This window comes from Ranitomeya imitator, chromosome 6 (assembly GCF_032444005.1).
Source record: "Ranitomeya imitator isolate aRanImi1 chromosome 6, aRanImi1.pri, whole genome shotgun sequence".
In the NCBI taxonomy this organism is placed as follows: Eukaryota; Metazoa; Chordata; class Amphibia; order Anura; family Dendrobatidae; genus Ranitomeya; species Ranitomeya imitator.
Genome location: NC_091287.1, coordinates 548050201 through 548068072, shown reverse-complemented (window position 1 = coordinate 548068072; position 17872 = coordinate 548050201). Strand labels below are relative to the sequence as shown.

Genomic DNA, 17872 nt, shown 5'->3' with positions numbered 1-17872 from the left:
GTGGACGAATAAAGTTATCTCTGAGGTTCATTGTTCGGTGTTGGCTGGTCATCCTGGAATCTTTGGTACCAGAGAGTTAGTGGCTAGATCCTTTTGGTGGCCGTCTCTGTCGCGGGATGTGCGTTCTTTTGTGCAGTCCTGTGGGATTTGTGCTCGGGCTAAGCCCTGCTGTTCTCGTGCCAGTGGGTTGCTTTTGCCCTTGCCGGTCCCGAAGAGGCCTTGGACACATATCTCTATGGATTTTATTTCAGATCTTCCCGTCTCTCAAAAGATGTCAGTCATTTGGGTGGTCTGTGATCGCTTCTCTAAGATGGTCCATTTGGTACCCTTGTCTAAATTACCTTCCTCCTCTGATTTGGTGCCATTGTTCTTCCAGCATGTGGTTCGTTTACATGGCATTCCAGAGAATATCGTTTCTGACAGAGGTTCCCAGTTTGTTTCGAGGTTTTGGCGAGCCTTTTGTGCTAGGATGGGCATTGACTTGTCTTTTTCCTCGGCTTTCCATCCTCAAACTAATGGCCAGACCGAACGAACCAATCAGACCTTGGAAACATATCTGAGATGCTTTGTTTCTGCTGATAAGGATGACTGGGTGTCCTTTTTGCCTTTGGCTGAGTTCGCCCTTAATAATCGGGCCAGCTCGGCTACCTTGGTTTCGCCGTTTTTCTGCAACTCTGGGTTCCATCCTCGTTTCTCTTCAGGGCAGGTTGAGTCTTCGGACTGTCCTGGTGTGGATACTGTGGTGGACAGGTTGCAGCAGATTTGGACTCATGTAGTGGACAATTTGACCTTGTCCCAGGAGAAGGCTCAACGTTTCGCTAATCGCAGACGCTGTGTGGGTCCTCGACTTCGTGTTGGGGATTTGGTTTGGTTATCTTCTCGTCATATTCCTATGAAGGTTTCCTCTCCTAAGTTTAAACCTCGTTTCATTGGTCCGTATAGGATTTCTGAGGTTCTTAATCCTGTGTCTTTTCGTCTGACCCTTCCAGATTCTTTTTCCATACATAACGTATTCCATAGGTCATTGTTGCAGAGATACGTTGCACCTGTGGTTCCATCTGTTGATCCTCCTGCCCCGGTTTTGGTGGAGGGGGAGTTGGAGTATATTGTGGAGAAGATTTTGGATTCTCGTGTTTCAAGACGGAAACTTCAGTATCTGGTTAAGTGGAAGGGTTATGCTCAGGAAGATAATTCCTGGGTCTTTGCTTCTGATGTCCATGCTCCCGATCTTGTTCGTGCCTTTCATATGGCTCATCCTGGTCGTCCTGGGGGCTCTGGTGAGGGTTCGGTGACCCCTCCTCAAGGGGGGGGTACTGTTGTGAATTCTGTGACAGAGCTCCCTCCTGTGGTCACAAGTGGTACTTCGGCTGATTCTCTCTGTGGGCTTCCGTTGGTGGAGGAGAGTGGTACTGCGGCTTCTGAGTTTCCTTCCTCAGGTGATGTGGTGATGTCGTTAGGTGCTGCTCTATTTAACTCCACCTAGTGCTTTGATCCTGGCCTCCAGTCAATGTTCTAGTATTGGACCTGTTTCCTCCTGGATCGTTCCTGTGGCCTGCTGCTCTGTATAGCTAAGTTCCGCTTTTGCTATTTTTTCTGTCCAGCTTGCTTAATATTGTTTTCTTGCTTGCTGGAAGCTCTGGGACGCAGAGGGTGTACCTCCGTGCCGTTAGTTCGGTACGGAGGATCTTTTTGCCCCCTTTGCGTGGTTTTTGTAGGGTTTTGTGTTGACCGCAAAGTTACCTTTCCTATCCTCGCTCTGTTCAGAAAGTCGGGCCTCACTTTGCTAAATCTATTTCATCTCTACGTTTGTCTTTTCATCTTAACTCACAGTCATTATATGTGGGGGCTGCCTTTTCCTTTGGGGTATTTCTCTGAGGCAAGGTAGGCTTATTTTCTATCTTCAGGCTAGCTAGTTTCTCAGGCTGTGCCGAGTTGCATAGGGAGCGTTAGGCGCAATCCACGGCTGCCTCTAGTGTGGTTGGAGAGGATTAGGGATTGCGGTCAGCAGAGTTCCCACGTCTCAGAGCTCGTTCTATGTTTTTGGGTTATTGTCAGGTCACTGTATGTGCTCTGACTTCTATGTCCATTGTGGTACTGAATTACCTTATCACAACAGGGGCAGTATTATAGTAGTTAGATTCCTGTACATAGGGGCAGTATTATAGTAGTTATATTCTTGCATACAGGGGGCAGTATTATAGTAGTTATATTCTTGTACGTAGGGGGCAGTATTATAGTAGTTATATTCTTGTACATGGGGCAGTATTATAGTAGTTATATTCTTGTACATAGGGGCAGTATTATAGTAGTTATATTCTTGTACATAGGGGCAGTATTATAGTAGATATATTCTTGTACATAGGGGCAGTATTATAGTAGTTATATTCTTGTACATAGGGGCAGTATTATAGGAGTTACATTCTTGTACATAGGGGCAGTATTATAGTAGTTATATTCTTGTATATAGAGTAGTATTATAGTAATTATATTCTTGTACATAGGAGCAGTATTATAGTAGTTATATTCTTGTACGTAGGTGGCAGTATTATAGTAGTTATATTCTTGTACATAGGGGGCAGTATTATAGTAGTTATATTCTTGTACATAGGGGCAGTATTATAGTAGTTATATTCTTGTACATAGGGGCAGTATTATAGTAGTTATATTCTTGTACATAGGGGCAGTATTATAGGAGTTACATTCTTATACATAGGGGCAGTATTATAGTAGTTATATTCTTTTATATAGAGTAGTATTATAGTAATTATATTCTTGTACATAGGAGCAGTATTATAGTAGTTATATTCTTGTACATAGGGGCAGTATTATAGTAGTTATATTCTTGTATATAGAGTAGTATTATAGTAATTATATTCTTGTACATAGGGGCAGTATTATAGTAGTTATATTCTTGTACATCGGGGCAGTATTATAGTAGTTATATTCCTGTACATAGGGGCAGTATTATAGTAGTTATATACTTGTATATTGGAGCAGTATTATAGTAGTTTATTTATCTAGCCATCTATCTATAGCATGTACACTTCTATATATTTTCCATATATCAATCTACCTATGTTTTAACCCATCTATATTGGCTTGAGAGAGCTGAATTGTCATATGGTCTGATTACAACCTGTTGTCTCACCATCTGACTTTGGAGTGCTGCTGCTTTTATTTATCTATTATCTATTATATATCTATTATCCATCTATTATTTATCCATTATCAATTTAGTATCTTTCTTTAAGCTACAGTATCTATTATCTTTCTATTACCTTTCTATTATCTGTCTATCTTTCTATCTTTCCTACAAGAAGAAGGCTCACACACAGAGCTGAAACGTCGCACAATGGGCCATTAAAGCACCTTTTTTGTGCTAAAGAGAAGATGTGTTGCTTCCATTTTGTATATATGTATAGGACTGGTATGTACCTAAGGAGTTCTTTTTTCTCTTTCCATCTTTCTGAAGGTTTTTCTCGTACTTGTCTATTAACAATCATCACTTTGTAGGCTTCGTGTTGCCTTGGCTCATATATCTGCCTGTAATGACTGTACCCAAATTTACCCTCTGAGAATGCCCCTCGCCCCTTCCGCTGCGGCCTGGCCCTGTCTCACTGTTAGGTTATTTCCGAGGCTGCAGTAAGGGGACAGAAATACCCAGAAAATTGAAGTTGCTCTATAATTGGAGAGCCTTGTCCCTGTGTCTTCCATGGTGGCTCCTGTAACTCTATATCCTCCCTCCGGCCGCCCCTCCTCAGTCCCAGACAGCTCAGCCTCCCTGGTCTACCCCACACTTGTGCTCTCACATCCCCTCCCTGCATTCAGCTTCTGTCCCCTCTGCACCAGCTCTCCGATCATTGTCTTGGCAGCAACCACCAACCAACTCTGGAATTTCATTTATGTTTTGCGGATTCTCTGCCCACCTCGTCTTCTCGCCTCTTCTGGGATTTTGGGATGTAGTTTGGACAACTTTACTAACTTGTTGCTGATACTGATCTCATCTGGGCGAGAGTTGGCATCGCTGCCGGGGACATTCCTACCCAGTGTCTGCCTCACACTGCTCCCCTTGGATGCCTGGGATCTTGTACTAGGTAGGTAACGTTATTTATTACATGTACTGCAGAGGTGTACATAGAATGTCTTCACTCTCAAGCTTGTAATTTAATGTCCTGCTCAACTCCTGTTGGAACTGCACCTGGCCTAAAGTCAATCTACGTGGTGAGCTAACAAAAGTAGGCATCTTAGATAATGAGCAGAAATGGCAAACCTGAATTTAGTAACAAGAAGCAATAACACTTATATTTACCCAACCGTCACCTGTCCTGCTGCGCAATTCCACTTCCATCATCTTATTTGGCTCCGTCACTAAGGGGTCTTGACTGGATCTTAAAACTTTGGCATCTTGCGGTGCCCGACATCTTGGGTGTCTAATGACTTTAAGCATCTTTGGATTATTCTGGAGCGCAGCATTTGGTATGTGGCAAATTCACCATCCTCTATTGCCCGGCCATTTTTGGTATCTTCTGGTGCCGACCATACTTTTCCAGTGCTTGGTATCTTTGGCAACTTCCAATGCCGGAGATCTTTGCATCTCCATAGCGAGTCATCTTTTGCATCTTCCATCGCTCAGTATTTTAGGCATCTTCCAGTGCCTGGCATCTTCCATCACTCAGGATCTTGAATATCTTCCAGTGACTGGCATCTTCCATCACTCAGGATCTTGAATATCTTCCAGTGACTGGCATCTTCCATCACTCTGGATCTTGAATATCTTCCAGTGCCTGGCATCTTCGATCACTCAAGATCTTGAATATCTTCCAGTGACTGGCATCTTCCATCACTCAGGATCTTGAATATCTTCCAGTGCCCGGCATCTTCCATCACTCAAGATCTTGAATATCTTCCAGTGACTGTCATCTTCCACCACTCAGGATCTTGAATATCTTCCAGTGACTGGCATCTTCCATCACTCAGGATCTTGAATATCTTCCAGTGACTGGCATCTTCCATCACTCAGGATCTTGAATATCTTCCAGTGACTGGCATCTTCCATCACTCAGGATCTTGAATATCTTCCAGTGACTGGCATCTTCCATCACTCAGGATCTTGAATATCTTCCAGTGGCTGGCATCTTCCATCGCTCACGATCTTGGATATCTTCCAGTGACTGTCATCTTCCACCACTCAGGATCCTATATATCTTCCAGTGACTGGCATCTTCCATCGCTCAGGATCCTGAATATCTTCCAGTGACTGGCATCTTCCACTCACTCAGGATCTTGAAAATCTTCCAGTGACTGGCATCTTCCATCACTCAGGATCTTGATTATCTTCCAGTGCCTAGCATCATCCATCACTCAGGATCTTGAATATCTTCCAGTGACTGGCATCTTCCATCACTCAGGATCTTGAATATCTTCCAGTGACTGGCATCTTCTATCACTCAGGATCTTGAATATCTTCCAGTGCCTAGCATCATCCATCACTCAGGATCTTGAATATCTTCCAGTGACTGGCATCTTCCATCACTCAGGATCTTGAATATCTTCCAGTGAGTGGCATCATCCATCACTCAGGATCTTGAATATCTTCCAGTGCCTGGCATCATCCATAACTCAGGATCTTGAATATCTTCCAGTGCCCGGCATCATCCATCACTCAGGATCTTGATTATCTTCCAGTGCCTGGCATCATCCATCACTCAGGATCTTGAATATCTTCCGGAGCCTGGCATCATCCATCACTCAGGATCTTGAATATCTTCCAGTGCCCGGCATATCTCTGCACTCAGCATCTTGGACATCTTCCAGCACCTGGAATCTTCCATCACTCAGGATCTCAGACATATTCTGGTGCCCAGCATCTTCCATCACTTAGTGTCATGGGCATCTTCCAGTGCCAGTCATCTTGGGCAACTTCTAATTCCCAGCATCTTTCAGCATTCAGCAACTTGGACATCTTCCAGTGCCCAACATCTTAGGTGTCTTCCAGTGCCCGGAATCTTACAGCAATTAGCATCTTGGACATCTTCCAGTGCCCAACATCTTAGGTGTCTTCCAGTGCTTGATATCTTCCATCACTCAGCATCGTGGATATTTTCCAGAGCCAGTCATCTTAGGCATCTTCTAGTGCCTGGCATCTTCCATCACTCAGCATCTTGGAGATCTTCTAGTACCAGGCATCTTCCAGCATTCAGGATCTTGGACATCTTCTGGTGCCTGGCCTCTTAGGAGTCTTCCAGTGCATGTCATCTTTCAGCACTCAGCACCTTGGCTATCTTCCAGTACCCAACATCTTAGGTGTCTTCCCATGCTTGACATCTTCCATCACTCAGCATCTTGAACATTTTCCAGTGCCCGTCATCTTTCTATTATCAGCATCTTCCAGCACCTGACATTCAGGTTCCCAGCTTCTTCTGTATCTTTTAGTGCTCGGCACGAAATATGACGCTGAATAACACACGTCATGACGTTGCACGCCGCCATGACATTGCAGTGCTGTCAGTGGAGAAGACACCGAAGATGCCGGGCACTGGAAGTCAGTGAAGATGCCCAATGAGTACTCCACTGGTGACCAGACCAACGTAGACCGCATCTCTTCCCAGCTGTGATAAATCCAGTAAAAATCTAGCAGTTGATTGTCAGCCATTTTGCTTGATTGCCACAAATTGAAATTTGGATTCCACAAAATCGTAGTATTTTTTTTTTTTTGTAAAATTCAACGCTAATTGGATTCGCTTTCCAAACAACATCTCGAGAATTTACCTTTTAGTTCAAAAAGTATTTTTTACATCAGACTGAAGATAGTTTTGTGCATTTTTTAGACTGCTATGAGGAGCCATAAGCCATGTTCAGACGTTCAATATTTTACGTCAGTATTTAGAAACCAAAATCAGGAGTGGAGCAATCAGAGGAAAAGTATCAGAGAAACACGTCAGCACTTCTGTATTTATCACCCGCTCCGGATTTTGGCTTATAATAAATAATGATGTAAAATACTGACCGAATACTGACGGTGTGAACGTGGCCTTAGAAATAGTTCAGCTCTGTTACACAATAGCGATGATGGCGCCACTTGTAGCGCTGCTATTAGAGTTTAGTAATCCTCCTCTATTCCTGCATTTATGTGTTTAACAATAATAGCAGAAAAGTTTTAAAAAACTTTTCTAAAAGTTTTTAAAAGTTTAAAAAAGTTTGGGGAGGAGGCTGGCTGACAATTCTATAACCTCTCGTTATAGCAAGCGCTGAAATATTAGGCCACGTTTACATGATGCAATTGTCCTGCGATTTTTTTTCTTTTTTTTCCCCCCATGATTTCCCAAAATTTAGATTAAATTGTGGCAAAAAAAGCAGCACAATCCCATTGTGTGAGCCTGGTGTCAGCTTTAGAAATAAAGATATAGCAGAGCTGAGTCAGTAGCCGCCTCAGGCTACATAGTTTCTCTGCTTCTGATGACTCATTGATGGGACACCTGCAGTCCTGTGTAATCGTATATTAAACCATATCATCCCAGCGCCCTGTCACTGCTACATTTACTTCTTTATTACGTCTAGTTCTGGTATTAATAGGACAGAACTTCAGGACTAGTGATGATTGCAGGACTGAAGAATGAAAAAAACTAATAGTTATTCTCAGACAATGGCGGAAATGAGGCTTCTGCAACTATCGGAAGTAACGATTATACCCTCACTACAGATACTACTAATACTGATATTAATCCCCCTAATGACCCGGCCGGACAGAGAAGCTGTACGAAGAGAATGACCCATTCAATATATGCATTTTCTTAAAATTGTTGGTGATGTTTTATTTTCATATAACAATATTTATTGATTAAAACGACTCCTTATCATCACAGGCAGGAAAACAAAGACAGATATCACCTCTATATACTGCTGATGATACAGCAGTCACCAATCAAAATAGGAGATGTCACAGCCCACCTCCTCCTTCTGTACAATGACTGATAACACCGCTATATACAGTAGATAACACAGGATCCACCATTCACAATAGGTGATATCACAGCTCACCTCCTCCTCCTCCTGTACAATGACTGATAACATCTCTATATACAGTAGATAACACAGGAACCACCAATCACAATAGGTGATGTCACAGCTCACCTCCTCCTTCTGTACAATGACTGATAACACCGCTATATACAGTAGATAACACAGGATCCACCATACACAATAGGTGATGTCACAGCTCACCTCCTCCTCCTCCTGTACAATGACTGATAACATCTCTATATACAGTAGATAACACAGGAACCACCAATCACAATAGGTGATGTCACAGCTCACCTCCTCCTTCTGTACAATGACTGATAACACCGCTATATACAGTAGATAACACAGGATCCACCATTCATAATAGGTGATGTCACAGCTCACCTCCACCTCCTGTACAATGACTGATAACATCTCTATATACAGTAGATAACACAGGAACCACCATTCATAATAGGTGATGTCACAGCTCACCTCCACCTCCTCCTGTACAATGACTGATAACACCTCTATATACAGTAGATAACACAGGATCCACCATACACAATAGGTGATGTCACAGCTCACCTCCTCCTCCTCCTGTACAATGACTGATAACACCTCTATATACAGTAGATAACACAGGATCCACCATTCACAATAGGTTATGTCACACCTCACCTCCTCCTCCTGTACAATGACTGATAACACCTCTATATACAGTAGATAACACAGCATCCACCATTCACAATAGGTGATGTCACAGCTCACCTCCTCCTCCTCCTGTACAATGACTGATAACACCTCTATATACAGTAGATAACACAGGATCCACCATACACAATAAGTGATGTCACAGCTCACCTCCTCCTCCTGTACAATGACTGATAACACCTCTATATACAGTAGACAACACAGGATTCACCATACACAATAGGTGATGTCACAGCTCACCTCCTCCTCCTGCACAATGACTGATAACACCTCTATATACAGTAGATAACAAAGGATCCACCATTCACAATAGGTGATGTCACAGCTCACCTCCTCCTCCTCCTGTAGAATGACTGATGACACCTTTATATACAGTAGATAACACAGGATCCACCATTCACAATAGGTGATATCACAGCTCACCTCCTCCTCCTGTACAATGACTGATAACACCTCTATATAATGGAGATAACACAGGATCCATCATTCACAATAGGTGATGTCACAGCTCACCTCCTCCTCCTCCTGTACAATGACTGATAACACCTCGATATACAGCTGATAAGACTTAATCCACCAATCATAACAGGTGATGTCACTGATCACCTCTTCCTCCTCCTGTACACATTTGACCTTTGCACATGCTCACTAGATGTTTAAATATGTATATATATATATATATATATATATATATATATTTTTTTTTTTTTTTTTATAGAGACTGTAATATGTAAAGGAGAAAATAAGCCATAATAAAAATTAAAAGCACAAACATACCAGAGTTAAATAATAAGTATTCTTTTGACAAAACATTCCCTTTAATGACTGTACAAAGTTTTGTTCTTGTCTCTCTTTTTTTAAACATAGCATTTTTTTCACTGACGGTGCGACGCTTTCTTTACGCAGGAAAAATTATATTATTCTTTTTAGCGCTTTCATAGAATTTTTATGCAATGGAAAATTGGATAGAAAGAGACAGTACTTTTATCCTGTTGTTTCTATTTTTTGCTATTTTGTTACAAGGAATTACTCTGCAGGTAAAGCCACGTTCACACTAGCAGTATGTGGTCAGTATTTTACATCAGTATTTGTAAGTCAAAACCAAGAGTGGAATAATCAAAGGAAGAGTATAATAGAAACATATGTGTTATGAAGGCAATCCAGTAACACAGTGTGCCAGTAATCAGAGCACATACAGTGATCTGACAATAACCCAAAAACAATAGAACGAGCTCTGAGACGTGGAATCTCTGTAGACCGCAATACCTGAACCTATCCTAAACACAACTAAAGGCAGCTGTGGATTGCGCCTGACACTACCTATGCAACTCGGCACAGCCTGAGGAACTGACTAGCCTGAAGATAGAAATACAAGCCTGACTTGCCTCAGAGAAATACCCCAAAGGAAAAGGCAGCCCCCCACATATAATGACTGTTAGCAAGATGAAAAGACAAAACGTAGGGATGAAATAGATTCAGCAAAGTGAGGCCCGATATTCTAGATAGAGCGAGGATAGCAAAGAGAACTTTGCAGTCTACAAAAAACCCTAAAGCAAAAAACCACGCAAAGGGGGCAAAAAGACCCACCGTGCCGAACTAACGGCACGGCGGTACACCCTTTGCGTCTCAGAGCTTCCAGCAAAAACGAATAGACAAGCTGGACAGAAAAAACAGCAACAAAAGCAAAGAAGCACTTTTCTAAGCAGAGCAGCAGGCCACAGGAAAGATCCAGAAGCTCAGATCCAACACTGGAACATTGACAAGGAGCAAGGAAGACAGAATCAGGTGGAGTTAAATAACAAGGCAGCCAACGAGCTCACCAGAACACCTGAGGGAGGAAGCCCAGAAGCTGCAGTACCACCTGTGACCACAGGAGTGAATTCAGCCACAGAATTCACAACAGTACCCCCCCCTTGAGGAGGGGTCACCAAACCCTCACCAGAGCCCCCAGGCCGACCAGGATGAGCCACATGAAAGGCACGAACAAGATCTGGAGCATAGACATCAGAGGCAAAAACCCAGGAATTATCTTCCTGAGCATAACCCTTCCATTTAACCAGATACTGGAGTTTCCGTCTAGAGACACGAGAATCCAAAATTTTCTCCACAATATACTCCAATTCCCCCTCCACCAAAACAGGGGCAGGAGGCTCAACAGATGGAACCATAGGTGCCACGTATCTCCGCAACAACGACCTATGGAATACATTATGTATGGAAAAGGAGTCCGGGAGGGTCAGACGAAAGGACACAGGATTGAGAATCTCAGAAATCCTATACGGACCAATAAAACGAGGTTTAAATTTAGGAGAGGAAACCTTCATAGGAATATGACGAGAAGATAACCAAACCAGATCCCCAACACGAAGTCGGGGACCCACACGGCGTCTGCGATTAGCGAAAAGTTGAGCCTTCTCCTGGGACAAGGTCAAATTGTCCACTACCTGAGTCCAGATCTGCTGCAACCTGTCCACCACAGAATTCACACCAGGACAGTCCGAAGACTCAACCTGTCCTGAAGAGAAACGAGGATGGAACCCAGAATTGCAGAAAAATGGAGAGACCAAGGTAGCCGAGCTGGCCCGATTATTAAGGGCGAACTCAGCCAACGGCAAAAAGGACACCCAATCATCCTGGTCTGCAGAAACAAAACATCTCAGATATGTCTCCAAGGTCTGATTGGTTTGTTCGGTCTGGCCATTAGTCTGAGGATGGAAAGCCGAGGAAAAAGATAGGTCAATGCCCATCCTACCACAAAAGGCTCGCCAGAACCTTGAAACAAACTGGGAACCTCTGTCAGAAACAATATTCTCAGGAATGCCATGCAAACGAACCACATGCTGGAAGAACAAAGGCACCAAATCAGAGGAGGAAGGCAATTTAACCAAGGGCACCAGATGGACCATTTTAGAAAAGCGATCACAGACCACCCAAATGACTGACATCTTTTGAGAAATGGGAAGGTGAGAAATGAAATCCATCGAAATATGTGTCCAAGGCCTCTTCGGGACCGGCAAGGGCAAAAGCAACCCACTGGCACGTGAACAGCAGGGCTTAGCCCTAGCACAAATCCCACAGGACTGCACAAAAGTACGTACATCCCGTGACAGAGATGGCCACCAGAAGGATCTAGCCACTAACTCTCTGGTACCAAAGATTCCTGGATGACCAGCCAACACCGAACAATGAAGTTCAGAGATAACTTTACTAGTCCACCTATCAGGGACGAACAGTTTCTCGGCCGGACAACGATCAGGTTTATTAGCCTGAAATTTTTGCAACACTCGACGCAAATCAGGGGAGATGGCAGACACAATGACTCCTTCCTTGAGGATACTCGCCGGCTCAGATAAACCCGGAGAGTCGGGCACAAAACTCCTAGACAGAGCATCCGCCTTCATATTTTTAGAGCCCGGAAGGTACGAAATCACAAAATCGAAGCGAGCAAAAAATAACGACCAACGGGCCTGTCTAGGATTCAAGCGCTTGGCAGACTCGAGATAAGTAAGGTTCTTATGATCAGTCAATACCACCACGCGATGCTTAGCTCCTTCAAGCCAATGACGCCACTCCTCGAATGCCCACTTCATGGCCAGCAACTCTCGGTTGCCCACATCATAATTACGCTCAGCAGCAGAAAACTTCCTGGAAAAGAAAGCACATGGTTTCAACACTGAGCAACTAGAACCTCTCTGTGACAAAACCGCCCCTGCTCCAATCTCAGAAGCATCAACCTCGACCTGGAACGGAAGAGAAACATCTGGTTGACACAACACAGGGGCAGAACAAAAACGACGCTTCAACTCCTGAAAAGCTTCCACGGCAGCAGAAGACCAATTAACCAAATCAGCACCCTTCTTGGTCAAATCGGTCAATGGTTTGGCAATGCTAGAAAAATTACAGATGAAGCGACGATAAAAATTAGCAAAGCCCAGGAACTTTTGCAGACTTTTCAGAGATGTCGGCTGAGTCCAATCCTGGATGGCTTGGACCTTAACCGGATCCATCTCGATAGTAGAAGGGGAAAAGATGAACCCCAAAAATGAAACTTTCTGCACACCGAAGAGACACTTTGATCCCTTCACGAACAAAGAATTAGCACGCAGGACATGGAAAACCATTCTGACCTGCTTCACATGAGACTCCCAATCATCTGAGAAGATCAAAATGTCATCCAAGTAAACAATCAGGAATTTATCCAGATTCTCACGGAAGATGTCATGCATAAAAGACTGAAAAACAGATGGAGCATTGGCAAGTCCGAACGGCATCACTAGATACTCAAAATGACCCTCGGGCGTATTAAATGCCGTTTTCCATTCATCTCCTTGCCTGATTCTCACCAGATTATACGCACCACGAAGATCTATCTTAGTGAACCAACTAGCCCCCTTAATCCGAGCAAACAAGTCAGATAACAATGGCAAGGGATACTGAAACTTAACAGTGATCTTATTAACAAGGCGGTAATCAATACACGGTCTCAGCGAACCATCCTTCTTGGCTACAAAAAAGAACCCTGCTCCCAGTGGTGATGACGATGGGCGAATATGTCCCTTCTCCAGGGATTCCTTCACATAACTGCGCATAGCGGTGTGTTCAGGCACGGATAAATTAAATAAACGACCTTTAGGGAATTTACTACCAGGAATCAAATTGATAGCACAATCACAATCCCTATGCGGAGGTAGGGCATCGGACTTGGGCTCTTCAAATACATCCTGATAATCAGACAAGAACTCTGGGACCTCAGAAGGAGTGGATGACGAAATAGACAAAAATGGAACATCACCATGTACCCCCTGACAACCCCAGCTGGATACCGACATAGAGTTCCAATCCAATACTGGATTATGGGTTTGTAGCCATGGCAACCCCAACACGACCACATCATGCAGATTATGTAGCACCAGAAAGCGAATAACTTCCTGATGTGCAGGAGCCATGCACATGGTCAGCTGGGTCCAGTACTGAGGTTTATTCTTGGCCAAAGGTGTAGCATCAATTCCTCTCAACGGAATAGGACACCGCAAAGGCTCCAAGAAAAACCCACAACGTTTAGCATAATCCAAATCCATCAGATTCAGGGCAGCGCCTGAATCCACAAACGCCATGACAGAATACGATGACAAAGAGCATATCAAGGTAATGGACAGAAGGAATTTGGATTGTACAGTACCAATGACGGCAGACCTATCAAACCGCTTAGTGCGCTTAGGACAATCAGAAATAGCATGAGTGGAATCACCACAGTAGAAACACAGCCCATTCAGACGTCTGTGTTCTTGCCGTTCAACTCTGGTCATAGTCCTATCGCACTGCATAGGCTCAGGTTTAATCTCAGACAATACCGCCAGATGGTGCACAGATTTACGCTCGCGCAAGCGACGACCGATCTGAATGGCCAAAGACATAGACTCATTCAAACCAGCAGTCATAGGAAAACCCACCATGACATCCTTAAGAGCCTCAGAGAGACCCTTTCTGAACAAAGCTGCCAGCGCAGATTCATTCCACAGAGTGAGTACTGACCACTTCCTAAATTTCTGACAATATACTTCTATATCATCCTGACCCTGGCACAAAGCCAACAAATTTTTCTCAGCCTGATCCACTGAATTAGGCTCATCGTACAGCAATCCGAGCGCCAGGAAAAACGCATCGACACCACTCAATGCAGGGTCTCCTGGCGCAAGAGAAAATGCCCAGTCCTGAGGGTCGCCGCGCAAAAAAGAAATAATAATCAAAACCTGTTGAACTGAATTACCAGAAGAATGAGGTTTCAAGGCCAGAAATAGCTTACAATTATTTTTGAAGCTCAGAAACTTAGTTCTATCACCAAAAAACAAATCAGGAATAGGAATTCTTGGTTCTAACATAGATTTCTGATCAATTGTATCTTGAATCTTTTGTACATTTATAACGAGATTATCCATTGAAGAGCACAGAGCCTGAATATCCATGTCCACAGCTGTGTCCTGAAGCACCCTAATGTCTAGGGGAAAAAAAAGACTGAACACAGAGCTGAGAAAAAAAAATGATGTCAGAACTTCTTTTTTCCCTCTATTGAGAATCATTAGTTTGGGCTCCTTGTACAGTTATGAAGGCAATCCAGTAACACAGTGTGCCAGTAATCAGAGCACATACAGTGATCTGACAATAACACAAAAACAATAGAACGAGCTCTGAGACGTGGAATCTCTGTAGACCGCAATACCTGAACCTATCCTAAACACAACTAAAGGCAGCTGTGGATTGCGCCTGACACTACCTATGCAACTCGGCACAGCCTGAGGAACTGACTAGCCTGAAGATAGAAATACAAGCCTGACTTGCCTCAGAGAAATACCCCAAAGGAAAAGGCAGCCCCCCACATATAATGACTAGGGTTGAGCGAAACGGGTCGAAATTGTTCAAAAGTCGACGACTTTTGGCAAGGTCGGGTTTCATGAAACCCGACCCGACCCCAGTGGGGGGTCGGCCATGAAGTCGGCGATCTTTTGAATCTGGAATCGGAATTCCGATCCCGATTCCCGATATGTTTAAGATATCGGGAATTGGTATCGGAATTCAGATTAAAGTGTAAAATATAGAATTAAAATAAAAAATATTGCAATACTTACCCTCTGACGCGCCCTGGTACTAACCGGCAGCCTTCCTCCTTCGAATCCGCGCTTCTAGGACCTTGCCATGACGTCGCGGTGACGTCGTGGCTTGTGATTGGCCGCGCGGCCGCCCATGTGACCGCTCGCGCGGCCAATCACAAGCCGCGACGTCACCCGCGACGTCACCGAAGGTCCTGGAAGGCTGATTCTAAGGAAGGAAGGTTCCCGGTTAGTACCAGGGCGCGTCAGAGGGTAAGTATAAGGATATTTTTTATTTTAATTCTATATTTTACACTTAAATATGGATCCCAGGGCCTGAAGGAGAGTTTCCGCTCCTTCAGACCCTGGGAACCATGGAAACCCAATGCACTGCATTGGGTTTCGAGTTTCGGCCGACCCCGACCCCGACTTTTTTATAGGATCGGCCGATTTCACTCGACCCAACTTTTCCAAAAGTCGGGTTTCGTGAAACCCGACCCGATCCTATAAAAGTGAAGGTCGCTCAACCCTAATAATGACTGTTAGCAAGATGAAAAGACAAAACGTAGGGATGAAATAGATTCAGCAAAGTGAGGCCCGATATTCTAGATAGAGCGAGGATAGCAAAGAGAACTTTGCAGTCTACAAAAAACCCTAAAGCAAAAAACCACGCAAAGGGGGCAAAAAGACCCACCGTGCCGAACTAACGGCACGGCGGTACACCCTTTGCGTCTCAGAGCTTCCAGCAAAAACGAATAGACAAGCTGGACAGAAAAAACAGCAACAAAAGCAAAGAAGCACTTATCTAAGCAGAGCAGCAGGCCACAGGAAAGATCCAGAAGCTCAGATCCAACACTGGAACATTGACAAGGAGCAAGGAAGACAGAATCAGGTGGAGTTAAATAACAAGGCAGCCAACGAGCTCACCAGAACACCTGAGGGAGGAAGCCCAGAAGCTGCAGTACCACCTGTGACCACAGGAGTGAATTCAGCCACAGAATTCACAACACATATGCACCACTTCTGCATTCATCACCCACTCCTGGTTTTGGCTTACAAATACTGATATAAAATACTGACCAAATACTGCGAGTGTGACGGCAGCCTGACTGGAAGGAAAAAGTTACATTTCTCCCTGCAGCTGCCGGCTTTCAGTCATACAGGAGTGCATGATGCGACTGCAGTCACCGCTCGCTATACTGTAAGCACACTTCTTTTTGATTGCCAACCAGCTTACCAGGGTATCTGTGGACAGCAAACTGACAAACTTCAGGGGGCAGAGCGTGCTGCTTTGTGCATGTCTGTATGACTGAAAGCCGGCGGCTCGTGGGAGGAAAATAGCTAATTTTCTCCCTGCAGCCACACTTTCAGCAAGACAGACTGGCAGCATTGGCAAGCTATTACTACTTTTACTTCTAATATAATAATCATGAATGTTCTGGCACTAGTTACATGGATACCTATCACAGCACCGGTTGTCGGCTGCCGTATTCCCTGGTGGGCAGGTGGATGGAGGCTTTACGCTGTGCCTCCAGCTTTACCACCCTGCAGTAAGTGACCGCACTGGCAGTAATGTTCTCACCACCTAATAAGCTGCGGCAGCGCTGACTTTCTTGGCACAATGAGAGGTCTTTCCTGTAGACACTTGCAGACGAGCACTGCGGCAGGAATTCGGCTTTGCATGTCTGCGCCCTGTCCGCACCTCCCACACTTTCATGTGCGTCGCTCGGGGGTGTGCTGATGTTAATTATGTTATTTGTCGATGTATTTTATGACTTCTGGCATTGTGTGTCCTCTGCTTGTAAGGTGCTAAATAAGTGTCATAAGGATGATTAGGTCTCTTTTCACCGACTTTATGAAAAAGCAAAGCTGCAGTGTAAAGCATGGTAAATAGAGCAGTATTCCTAAACTCTGACAATTTAGGAGATTCATTTCAAAGAACTTCATACTCCAATAGACAATGCAGCAGAGCTGTAGTCACTAATATATAGGCAATTTTTAAATAAAGGTACCGTCACATTTAGCGACGCTGCAGCGATACCGACAACGATCCCGATCGCTGCAGCGTCGCTGTGTGGTCGCTGGAGAGCTGTCACACAGACAGCTCTCCAGCGACCAACTATGCGAAGTCCCCTGGTAACCAGGGTAAAACATCGGGTTACTAAGCGCAGGGCCGCGCTTGGTAACCCGATGTTTACCCTGGTTACCAGCGTAAACGTAAAAAAAAACAAACACTACATACTTACATTCCAGTGTCTGTCCCCCGGCGCTGTGCTTCTCTGCACTGACTGTAAGAGCCGGCCGTAAAGCAGAGCGGTGACGTCACCGCTGTGCTTTACGGCTGGCCGGCGCTCACAGTGCAGAGAAGCAGAGCGCCGGAGGACAGACACCGGAATGTAAGTATGTAGTGTTTGTTTTTTTTATGTTTACGCTGGTAACCAGGGTAAACATCAGGTTACTAAGCGCGGCCCTGCACTTAGTAACCCGATGTTTACCCTGGTTACCAGTGAAGACATCGCTGAATCGGCTTCACACACGCCGATTCAGCGATGTCTGCGGGTGATCCAGCGACGAAA

At 44.4% G+C, this 17872-nt stretch overlaps 1 protein-coding gene across 1 annotated transcript in view; it reads left to right on the top strand.

Moving 5' to 3' along the window:
• Window positions 1-3789: 3789 nt before the first annotated feature.
• The window catches only part of COL22A1 (collagen type XXII alpha 1 chain), a 573554-nt gene continuing 559471 nt past the window's right edge, over window positions 3790-17872 (top strand). The window contains exon 1 of the mRNA XM_069732369.1: window positions 3790-4094. The gene's annotated coding sequence lies outside the window, so the exon portion shown is untranslated. The remainder of the gene's footprint in view (window positions 4095-17872) is intronic.